Source organism: Siphateles boraxobius, unplaced genomic scaffold (assembly GCF_051911475.1).
Source record: "Siphateles boraxobius isolate OS27281-9 unplaced genomic scaffold, OSU_SipBor_1 6, whole genome shotgun sequence".
NCBI classification, from domain to species: Eukaryota; Metazoa; Chordata; class Actinopteri; order Cypriniformes; family Leuciscidae; genus Siphateles; species Siphateles boraxobius.
The window spans coordinates 2,911,677-2,923,812 of NW_027509186.1; the positions used below are offsets into that span (position 1 = coordinate 2,911,677).

The 12,136-nt window shown below is 40.9% G+C and overlaps 3 non-coding genes across 3 annotated transcripts; all 3 read left to right on the top strand.

The window, feature by feature from the left end:
- The first annotated feature begins 8,336 nt into the window (after nucleotides 1-8,336).
- trnav-aac (transfer RNA valine (anticodon AAC)) lies at nucleotides 8,337-8,409 on the top strand. The gene has a single exon. It is a non-coding gene; the product is annotated as a tRNA-Val (tRNA).
- A 1,201-nt stretch (nucleotides 8,410-9,610) lies between these two features.
- Nucleotides 9,611-9,683, top strand: trnav-cac (transfer RNA valine (anticodon CAC)). Its single transcript has one exon. It is a non-coding gene; the product is annotated as a tRNA-Val (tRNA).
- Nucleotides 9,684-10,692: 1,009 nt separating this feature from the next.
- Nucleotides 10,693-10,765, top strand: trnav-aac (transfer RNA valine (anticodon AAC)). The gene has a single exon. It is a non-coding gene; the product is annotated as a tRNA-Val (tRNA).
- The last annotated feature ends 1,371 nt before the right edge of the window (nucleotides 10,766-12,136 follow it).

The window sequence follows — 12,136 nt, forward strand, 5'->3', positions numbered from 1 at the left end:
TCCGTGTAGACGTAGAGTGTGTAAATCCCTGCGTTGATGTCGCATTGATGGGGGGCGTACATCATAATGGTTTTCGTCAAATCTGTTTCTTTATCGTAGCTCGATTGTCCGAGATACCCGCCTTTCGCTAATCCTAAAATAATGCCGAGTCTCCCTCGGAAGTAGAGTGAAACGTTGGGTTTTGCCACCAGAAACAGTTTGTTTTTTATTTCATCATGAGTCAATACCCCATGATTTAGGATAAGTTGATTTATAACACGTACGATGGTGCGAATATTCGGGTAGTACCCTCCAGCTATGTTTAATTGCTTCGCTGTGTTTTTTTTTAACCGTATCACCATCCGACGCAATGTTTAGGGTGAAATATCCTTCTTTGTCGTTAAAGCTATACCAACTTCTAGGATATTCGATTTCGACTAGTCCGACTTGCCAGGGTCCTTTCAAGCTTATAGCTTTTGGTAGTCTGGTTGTATAGCTGGATATTCGATTTTGGGGGTAAACCCACGACGATGCATTGCATGGTAGCGTGACGTAGAACCCGTGCTCGTCCATGATGGTATGATCTCATCCGTTATGGTCGATGCGTTTTAAGGAGATTGCAAGTCCACCACAGTTTTTTTATCTACATAGCTGTTGAATTTTGAAGGCCATCCTAGCCATTTCACTAAAACAAGCGTAGATTTGCCTTGTTTTTTCTGACCTAAAATCTTTTCCACCTTAAAAGATTTGTTTTTACTCACAATTATTTTTTGCAGCTCTTTTTCATAAAAAACCCCTTCAAGGACTTCGCCGTCATAATCGCTGAGTCTGTAGACCGGGGGTTGGCGCGGGATACATGAGGATACAGTGAAAAACTCTTCTGTGTAGTTCTGCTCATAACCTTTGGCAAACGGACCTCTCACTTTAGAAATCCTGACGACGTCGCCGACTTTGAACTTTAATACGGGTTTCTCGGTCTTATTCTTCTTTACATCCCCATACAAGTTTTGAAACACTTGGCCCTCATTGACTCTGCTGACGTCCACGGGTCTCATTCTGATACTGCGATGATAACTGGTATTGTACCCTTGAATAATGTCCTGTAAAACATCTATGTATCGTCGTGAATTGGTAGCCGTTAAAAATCTCCACATGCGACTTTTTAACGTTCTATTAAATCGTTCAACGACGCTGGCTTTCAAATCGGTAGCGGTAGCGAAATGATTAATGTCATGCTTTTTCATGAGATTTTGAAAATGTTTGTTAAAAAATTCCTTCCCCTGATCCGTCTGCAATTTCTGTGGGACACGCCCCTCTTCGAGTATAGACTCGAACGCTTTGGTAACCTCAACCCCGCTCTTATTCTTCAACACCCTGGTCCACGCGTGTTTGGTGAAAACGTCCACGCAGGTCAGCAGATATTTATGACCGTCATTATCCTTGGCATAAGCGGTCATGTCGACCAAATCAGCCTGGAACTGAGTATCGATTCCGTATACAACCACCCTATTTCGTTTGTATTTTATCGGCGCTGTTTTGTGTAATGTGTAAGCATCCTCACCAGCCAGCCATTCTGAAACCTGTTTATCGCTTAGGCGGACTCCGCTATCTTTTAAGACGGCATCTTTTAATCGTTTTTTTACCCCCTAAAGAACCTGGGTTGGACGGTGTATAATAAGCCTTTTTCATGAGCTCGGACATGATGATGATGATGTTTCACCCGCTGTGAAAGAATGAGAGGTACGGATGATTTGAATCAATCTTTTATTAAAAAAATATGGATATAATGACGTTACAGAATATACAGGCTAAGTAAAAATGGTTATAATGACATGTCTGTACACGCTAGGTAAAAAAAATGAATATAATACAACAAACATTAAGTAAAAATGGATATAATCATGCTACATGCACACTCAAGGTTAAAATGAATATAATACAACATAGTAAAAAAATGGATATAATGACGTTACAGTCTAAGTAAAACGGATATAATACAACGGTCTAATCACAATCTAGCCAGAATAAAAAGTCGCGGAACACAAACATGTTTCTGTTTAGGACATAATCGGTAAACAGTTCAATAATTTGGTCGACGATGTTAATCAATTGACGACGTTCGACCATCTCCTCATCATCAGTGTCTAACCCCTTTGACTTTTTGACCAAATGGATACATACATCAACTACAAACGTGAACATGGATAACGTATCATAGACATCGATGTCAGACTGTGAACCGTACAGCCAATCGGGAACCTGTTTTATCACATAGAATACTTGTTCGTCATCGTCAAGACATGCGGAGATCATAGAGCACCATGTATTGTTACGACCCAGACCTCTTACATTTATCATCATTTTCTTGAGATTGGTCTCACGTGTACTGTCGTCATCATCACGTAAAATTTCAAACGGGGAATCGGATGCGTCCTCAATAATCTTGTTCATAAGACCGATGATCTGGTCTTTGTAATGATCTTTAAACATGGATGCTATAAAGTGTGTTATACTCCCCACAACGCCCATGTCGGAGGAGGTTTGGTCACTCCCCATTCACGATGGAGAGACCTTCCCAGAGATCAACGACGTCGTAGATGATCTCCTTGCAGGGTTTGTCCAGAAGTCTCCCCCTGATTTCTTCTAGCTTGGCTGTGATGAATGGTTTGTCTTTTAATTCATGCAGAATACCCCCGACTGTTCCTTGTATACGGTGGGGTCGAGATTTTAACCCACACCGGTTGAGGATAATAGTAATGATGGTATGAAAATTGGGTTTAAACAGCTTGCCTGACAGTTCATCAAAGTGTGTGTCGAAGAAGTAGTTGGGAGGGTCAAACAGGCAGGAATGCTGCAGCTGGCTAGGATGATCAATCGCACACCCCTCACATTCCTCCTTGAGCTTATCACCAATGAGATGTTGCAACAGCACCACGACCGCTGCTTTTATGATTTTGAATCCAACGTCGCTGAAACATCCATCTGTAGCATCTAAATTGGGTTTAGCATCGGGGTCGTTGCGTCCGTCGGACTCGTAAGTCAGGTTGTGAGATCCAAGCTTTTTGTTGGATGGTGGTGAAGGTTTAGTGCAAGCGCAGTCGCACTCGATCTCCAAATCCCAGTCTAAGCGACGTTTGGTATTTTTAGTCTGAGCCCAGTCGTTTTCAAAGCACGGTGCCAAGGCTATGCGACGTCTGGTAGTTTTGGCCGGGGGCCAGTCTTTGTGGAGACCCGATGGTCCGGCGTCGTCGGTCAGAATATGGTCGATCACGCTATCGTCAGGGTCGAGAATGCTGCCGAAAGAGATACCGCAGCTGCACACGTGTGTGGGTTCTGGACCTCCGTCTTCAGCCATGGTTTATATGTGTTTGCTCGGGAGGGTCTGGTCGCTGGAATTTATGAGGTTGTAGAAGAGGGCGGAACGTTCTAGAATTTTAACCACGGTTTATAAAGACGCTTGGGAGGGTCTGACAGTCGAGCTTTAGGATGACTGTAGTGAATGGGCGTGGATGGCTTAGTAAACGAACTGCTGCGCGCGCATCTCTCGGGGTGGAACAGCTGCACTTTGATTTTGTTGTATCCGTCGTGCAGGTCACACCATTTGAACATTTGGTTGATGGCTGAAAAAACACTAGTCAGCAGATTCAGATCGCACCAATTGAACACAAATTGCATTTCGTACAGATCGTGATGCTCGTTAGGCCGGATAACTCTTGATCGAGTGCTGTCTAGCTTTGTCTTGTCTTTACAGCAGAATATGTAGACAGAATCATTCGGCTTCTTTTTAGTATGGTCACCTACCACACGGTACCGGGTGTTTGGGCTTACACCGTCCCACTCGGCAGTGTACAAAGGCTCTTCGCCGATGTCGTGCAGATCCTTCCAGACAAACGTGTAAAATAGAGTCCAGTCTTTTTCAGGAAATACAACACACGGATCTTCCCCAGGCTGAAACTCACCCACGCCGTCGGCGGTGTAGAGTATAACAATTCGTGAGGGTTTATGAAATTTGTACCCGAATACACGGTTACTACACATCATATATTCAGCTTGAGTCCATTCCGAAGTTTCATGGAGAAAGTTTGTCAAACGGACGTGTCCAATGGCCTTTCTCGGTGCCATAGTCAGACTTTCCATCATCTTGCTGGTCAGCGCCATCTCTGGGGTTTTAGGGGAGGATGAACCATCCATGCTCATGTAGCTCATGGTTCTCTTTCTGGTCTGGCTACAACACACAGTCCCTATTTATATAGCGTGCTCAGGAATGCCAGGATATCGGATGACACGCACACACTCACAGACAGACGCACACACACACAGTGCGGAGACTGTCAACTTTAATCCAATTCTTCACCATAGTGAAACGGTAAGATGATTTTACTTTTGTAATTCTAATCTATTCTAATCTATATGCGACATTAGAAAAATTATTTTCTCACCCCGACACGGAGGGGATTTCCCACACCAAGAAGTTATTTCCCCCCGGGGTCAATAGGTCAAAATCAATGGGGCAAAGACAACTGGCAAAGACAACTGGCCACTTCATATATCATACAAAGGTCAATAGGGTAAAGACAACTGTCAACTTGATCGATCGATAGGTCAAAGGTTAATCCCTAAATTAAGCGACCTCCGGAACAACCCCTCCGGAAGGTCAAAGGTTAATCCCTACATCAAAGGACCTCCGGAACACCCTCCGGAAGGTCAAAGGTTAGCCCCGCCCACCTGTCAATCATAGGGTCATAAATCATTTTGACATAAGCCGAATGGTTATAACTACTCACACTGCTTGCAGGGCAGATTATGGGAAGGAGCCATCTTCTAAAAAGCACATCCATCTCATCAATAGGTTTCTGTAGTGTAGTGGTCATCACATTCGCCTAACTCGCGAAAGGTCCTCGGTTTGAAACCGAGCAGAAACAGTGGTTGGGGTCTGACAGAAAATTTATACTGTTTGCCACGCTAGGTGAGTGTAGCGCTCATTTCCTTTATACGCTTTTTAACTCTCTTGGGTCGTTTTTTTTCCACATAGCAGCAACATAGACTTAAAATACTCCGTCATTTTACGTCATATAAATAAAATCAATACATGATTATAAACTATAGAGGGTCTTCTTTTTTTGTGTACACTCACATTAACATCAAAACCGTGTGCTTTTGTAAAATGAAGAAAATAAACAGGGTGTGCTTTCTGCCTCTCTGTCTCCGTTAAATTTTTTTCTGGTGCACGTCTCTAAACTTAAACAAAGCTCAGCGAATACTATTCACACAAGCACGAGCAATATATCTTTATAATCATTTAAGTTTGTACTTTTAAAATATCTAATTCAAAACTAAAATAAATATTCTCTGTTTATGTAATCTATTAAAAAAGAGAGAGGTGTCAGCCGATCTCATTATCGTTCTCTTAGCTCATTATCCTGCTAATCTGACACGCCCACGGAGAGCGCGCGGTATTCAAACGCAAATGATCTGAAGCAACACATGCAAAGTGTCAACGCCCCTCATAAACGCAATAACACAACAAATGTAATCATCAGATTAATGTAGCCTACTATTTCTTCTTGCGAGGCTGTGTGAGGAGTAATCCTGGGACATTTACCTCAGAACATGTGCTGTTTTTTTTTCATTCCGAGGAGCAACGGATCCATCTGATAAGTAAGTTCTTTATTATTATTGTTCTAATCGCGATATCATAGTGTATGTAAACCGCAAAAAGACTGTTTAAATATGAATCGCGTCTGTGTGTGAATGAATGAACTGAACAGTTTTTACCAAACCCTATTGCTATACTGAGATGAGTGAAAATCGACTGAAATATGTTGAAATAACGTTAAAATGTCTTTGTATTAGCAACGTATTAAACTGCAAATTAAAATTTATGCCCTAATATAGGCTCATAAAAACAACAAACGATATGCCTGTTACAGACGAAATATGAAAGACAACATTTTGTTGACTAGTTTTTGATAGATTATTAACTGTTTAATGTAAAATATGCTACTGCCACATTGAATAAGCTTTTGTTCACCAATTTCTGCTCAAATGTTATATATTAGGCTATGTTTGTTTTGTCAAAAATAAAGTCATCAAGTAGGATGCTATTATAGTGTTTGTTCCAATGTAGGCTTTATTCAAACTAATGAATCCTTAACTTTGAAATATGTATGATAAAATGTATAATTTAGTTTTTACAAAGAAATATGAAATATCCATCTGAGAAGTAAGTTTTTTTATTATTGTTCTAATCGCGATATCATAGTGTATGTAAACTGCAAAAAGACTGTTTAAATATGAATCGCGTGTGTGAATGAATGAACTGAACAGTTTTTACCAAACCCTATTGCTATACTGAGATGAGTGAAAATCGACTGAAATAGGTTGAAATAACGTTAAAATGTCTTTGTATTAGCAACGTATTAAACTGCAAATTAATATTTATATGCCCTAATATAGGCTATCATAAAAACAACAAACAATATGCCTATGTTACAGAAGAAATATGAAAGACAACATTTTGTTGACTAGTTTTAAATAGATTATTAACTGTTTACTGTAGCCTAAACTATAGACTACTGCCACATTGAATAAGCTTTTGTTCACCAATTTCTGCTCAAATGTTAAATATATTAGGCTATGTTTGTTTTGTCAAAAATAAAGTCATCAACTAGGATGCTATTATAGTGTTTGTTCCAATGTAGGCTTTATTCAAACTAATGAATCCTTAAATTTGAAATATGTATGATAAAATGTACACTTTAGTTTTTACAAAGAAATATTACACTTGAAATATTGTTATTTTAATTGTTGCTGTAATTGTAACCTTTTTAATAAAATAGCAAATAATATATTTACAAGGTAGATGTAAACAAAATCTTAAAAGGTCAATATAAGCCTTCTCTTCAAATTATTTGTATTGTGTTTTATTAGTGACAAATTTGGGGAGAGGATACATATTCAAAACTTTCTGAAAATACAGTATGAGAATTAACTACACAATTACTAGAAATGTTCACCTTGGATATTATACAATTTGCAAGCAAAAATACAAGTGGAAAAATACTATTTTTTATAGATGTTTCCAACTGTGAACCAATTTTGTAGTATATATACACATTTCTTTTCTTGTGTCCTTGTATTCTTTCTTGTGGCTCAGTGACACACCTGTGGAAAGCTCATTATGCGGCTCATTAAGCAGGTCTTTTGTCTTCACAGGTGTGAATCAGACCATTATACATGAGTCACGCCCATTTCGCATATTGCCTTTCCAAACAAAAATTGTTTTACTAAATTTAAATCAATGTATTGTTTTATGTGAATGATTTGGAAGGATGATTTTCAGATCATTTTGAAGCAAAAATCCTAGGCGAGAACATCAATTAGTCAAAAGTCTTGTGGACACATATTTAGTATGTGTTTTGTGGCCTTATTTCAGAGACTTTAAGTTTTAGTTTTTTCAATAACCATGCATAAACAATATTCTCTCAAAAATACAAACATGTACATACATCTTGCTAACATATTATGGTAGCCCTGTTTGTGCTATATAGAGTGAATTTACACCTTTGCCATTAACATGTTTATAAATAACTGAAAAAAGCTCAAATGTTAGAGCATGTCAGAACACCTCCAGAACCCCAAAAACACTTTGGACCCCAGAGGGTTAACAAGCGTGCACCTAAAGATTTATGTCTGCCACCTGAAGACGTGTTTCCGTAGTGCAGAGGTTATCACGTTCGCCTCACACGCGAAAAGGTCCCAGGTTCGAAACTGGGTGGAAACAGTGGGTGGTTTTTGCAAAAATTTCGTATGCGATTTTCTGTTGAGCAGGTCAGTACACTTGCAGGGATGTTTGTGGTTTAATCTCTTTAGAAAAGGACAAAAATAAAACAAATGACCGTTGAGGTTTCCTGTACAGTAATAAAAAATGTTTGGTCTGCAAACAAAATTAGCAGCTTTTTGCCATTTTTAAAACACTGGGCAGTCTATAGTTTCAGTCGCTTTTGAACAAGCGTACCCCAGAAGCGGTGGGACTGACGTCCAAATCAAGTTTCGGAAGTTTAGTGGTTATCACGTTTGCTTTACACGCGAAAGGTCCTCAGTTCAAAACTGGGCGGAAACAAGTGGATGCGTTTTAAATATAAATGCTGCAATTCGCTACAAAACCCTTACTTTTGAGACAGGTGAAGGCCATCGTACCAAGGAGCTGTAGGCAAACTGCCATGCCGAATGACACTAGGTGGGTGCCGAATGACCTCTGTTCTGTTGTTTGTGGAATTCACAGACTGTCACACTGCTTGCAGAGCAGATTATGGGAAGGAGCCATCTTCTAAAAAGCACATGCACCTCATCAATAGGTTTCTGTAGTGTAGTGGTCATCACATTCGCCTAACACGCGAAAGGTCCTCGGTTCGAAACCGAGCAGAAACAGTGGTTGGATTCTGACAGAAAACTTTAACTCTTTTCCACGCTAGGTGTGTGCAGCGCTCATTTCCTTTATATGCTTTTTAATAAGCGTGCACCTAAAGATTAATGTCTGCAACCTGAAGACGTGTTTGTAGTGTAGTGGTTATCACGTTTGCCTCACACGCGATAAGTCCCCAGTTCGAAACTGGGCGGAAACTGTGGGTGATTTTTGCAAAAAATTCGTATGCGATTTTCTGTTGAGCAGGTCAGTACACTTGCAGGGATGTTTGTGGTTTAATCTCTTAAAAAAGGACAAAAATAAAACAAATGACCATTGAGGTTTCCTGTACAGTAATATAAAATGTTCGGTCTGCCAACAAAATTAGCAGCTTTTTGCCATGTTAAAAACACTGGGCAGTCTATAGTTTCAGTCGCTTTTGAAAAAGCGTACCCTAGAAGCGGTGGGACTGACGTCCAAATCAAGTTTCGGAAGTGTAGTGGTTACCACGTTTGCTTTACACGTGAAAGGTCCTCAGTTCAAACCTGGGTGGAAACAAGTGGATGCATTTTAAATATAAATGCTGCAATTCGCTACAAAACCCTTACTTTTGAGACAGGTGAAGGCCATCCTACCAAGGAGCTGTAGGCAGACTGCCATGCCGAATGACCTCTGTTCTGTTGTTTGTGGAATTCACAGACTGTCACACTGCTTGCAGAGCAGATTATGGGAAGGAGCCATCTTCTAAAAAGCACATGCTATGATATCACGTTCGCTTTACACGCAAAGGTCTTCAGTTCAAAACTGGGCGGAAACAAGTGGAGGCATGTTAAATATAAATGCTGCAATTCGATACAAAACCCTTACTTTTAAGACAGGTGAAGGCCATCGTACCCAGGAGCTGTAGGCAGACTGCCATGCCGAATGACCTCTGTTCTGTTGTTTGTGGAATTCACAGACTGTCACACTGCTTGCAGAGTAGATTATGGGAAGGACCCATCTTCTAAAAAGCACATGTGCCTCATCAATAGGTTTCTGTAGTGTAGTGTTCATCATGTTTGCCTAACACGAGAAAGGTCCTCTGTTCGAAACCGAGCAGAAACAGTGGTTGGATTCTGACAGAATATTTAAACTGTTTGCCACGCTAGGTGGTAGCAGCGCTCATTTCCTTTATATGCTTTTTAATAAGCGTGCACCTAAAGATTTATGTCTGCAACATGAAGACGTGTTTCCGTAGTGTAGTGCTTATCACGTTCGCCTCACACGCGAAAGGTCCCCAGTTCGAAACTGGGCGGAAACTAAGGGTGGTTTTTGCAAAAATTTCGTATGCGATTTTCTGTTGAGCAGGTCAGTACACTTGCAGGGATGTTTGTGGTTTAATCTCTTTAGAAAAGGACAAAAAGAAAACGGATGACCATTGAGGTTTCCTGTACAGTAATATAAAATGTTCGGTCTGCCAACAAAATTAGCAGCTTTTTGCCATCTTAAAAACACTGGGCAGTCTATAGTTTCAGTCGCTTTTGAACAAGCGTACGCTAGAAGAGGTTGGAATGAGATCCAAACCAAGTTTCCGTAGTGTAGTGGTTATCACGTTTGCTTTACACGTGAAAGGTCCTCAGTACAAAATTGGGTGGAAACAAGTGGAGGCATGTTAAATACAAATGCTGCAATTCGCTACAAAAACCTTACTTTTAAGACAGGTGAAGGCCATCGTATCAAGGAGCTGTAGGCAGACTGCCATGCCGAATGACACTAGGTGGGTGCCGAATGACCTTTGTTCTGTTGTTTGTGGAATTTACAGACTGTCACACTGCTTGCAGGGCAGATAATGGGAAGGAGCCATCTTCTAAAAAGCACATCCCTCTCAACAACAGGTTTCTGTAGTGTAGTGGTCATCACATTCGCCTAACAAAATTAACAGCTTTTTGCCATGTTAAAAACACTGGGCAGACTGTCACACTGCTTGCAGAGCAGAAACAGTGGTTGGATTCTGACAGAAAATTTTAACTGTTTGCCACACTAGGTGGGTGCAGCGCTCATTTCCTTTATATGCTTTTTAATAAGGGTGCACCTAAAGATTTATGTCTGCAACCTGAAGACTTGGATGTTTGTTGTTTAATCTCTTTAGAAAAGGACAAAAATAAAACAAATGACCATTGAGGTTTCCTGTACAGTAATATAAAATGTTCGGCCAACAAAATTAGCAGCTTTTTGCCATGTTAAAAACACTGGGCAGACTGTCACACTGCTTGCAGGGCAGATTATGGGAAGGAGCCATCTTCTAAAAATCACATGCACCTCATCAATAGGTTTCTGTAGTGTAGTGTTCATCACGTTCGCCTAACACGCGAAAGGTCCTCGGTTCGAAACCGAGCAGAAACAGTGGTTGGATTCTGACAGAAAATTTAAAATGTTTGCCACACTAGGTGGGTGCAGCGCTCATTTCCATTATATGCTTTTTAATAAGCGTGCACCTAAAGATTTATGTCTGCAAACTGCAAGCGAAAGGTCCTCAGTTCAAAATTGGGTGGAAACAAGTGGGGGCATGTTAAATATAAATGCTGCAATTCACTTCAAAACCCTTACTTTTAAGACAGGTGAAGGCCATCGTAACAAGGAGCTGTAGGCAGACTGCCATGCCGAATGACACTAGGTGGGTGCCGAATGACCTCTGTTCTGTTGTTTGTGGAATTTACAGACTGTCACACTGCTTGCAGGGCAGATTATGGGAACGAGCCATCTTCTAAAAAGCACAAATAGGTTTCTGTAGTTTAGTGGTCATCACATTCGCCTAACACGCGAAAGGTCCTCGGTTCGAAACGAGCAGAAACAGTGGTTGGATTCTGACAGAAAATTTAAACTCTTTGCCACACTAGGTGGGTGCAGCGCTCATTTCCTTTATATGCTTTTTAATAAGCGTGCGCCTAAAGATTTAGGTCTGCAACCTGAAGACGTGTTTGTAGTGTAGTGGTTATCACGTTCGCCTCCCACGCGAAAAGTCCCCAGTTTGAAACTGGGCGGAAACTGTGGGTGATTTTTGCAAAAATTTCGTATGCGATTTTCTGTTGAGCAGGTCAGTACACTTGCAGGGATGTTTGTTGTTTAATCTCTTTAGAAAAGGACAAAAATAAAACAAATGACCATTGAGGTTTCCTGTACAGTAATATAAAATGTTCGGTCTGCCAACAAAATTAGCAGCTTTTTGCCATTTTAAAAACACTGGGCAGTCTATAGTTTCAGTCGCTTTTGAACAAGCGTACGCTAGAAGAGGTGGGAATGAGATCCAGACCAAGTTTCCGTAGTGTAGTGGTTATCACGTTCGCTTTACACGCGAAAGGTCCTCAGTTCAAAATTGGGTGGAAACAAGTGGAGGCATGTTAAATATAAATGCTGCAATTCGCTACAAAACCCTTACTTTTAAGACAGGTGAAGGCCATCGTATCAAGGAGCTGTAGGCAGACTGCCATGCCGAATGACACTGGGTGCTTCGCAATATCCCTCCTCGTCTCCTCGTTCCTCTGTCCTCCATCCTATGTCCCGCAAACCGATCGAGCGCAGCCATCTTGAAGGACATCTCAATTCTCTAATTGCACCGCGAGGAGGCGAGGATCGAGGAGTGAGGAGGCTTCCAGAGGAGTCATGAGCGAGGATACACAGGTGTATCCTATGCGGAAGAGATTTATCGACTAAACGTGACGCGCGTATACATTCTCCTCCCCCTTCACATCGATCACAATCTGTTTTAATGTATGC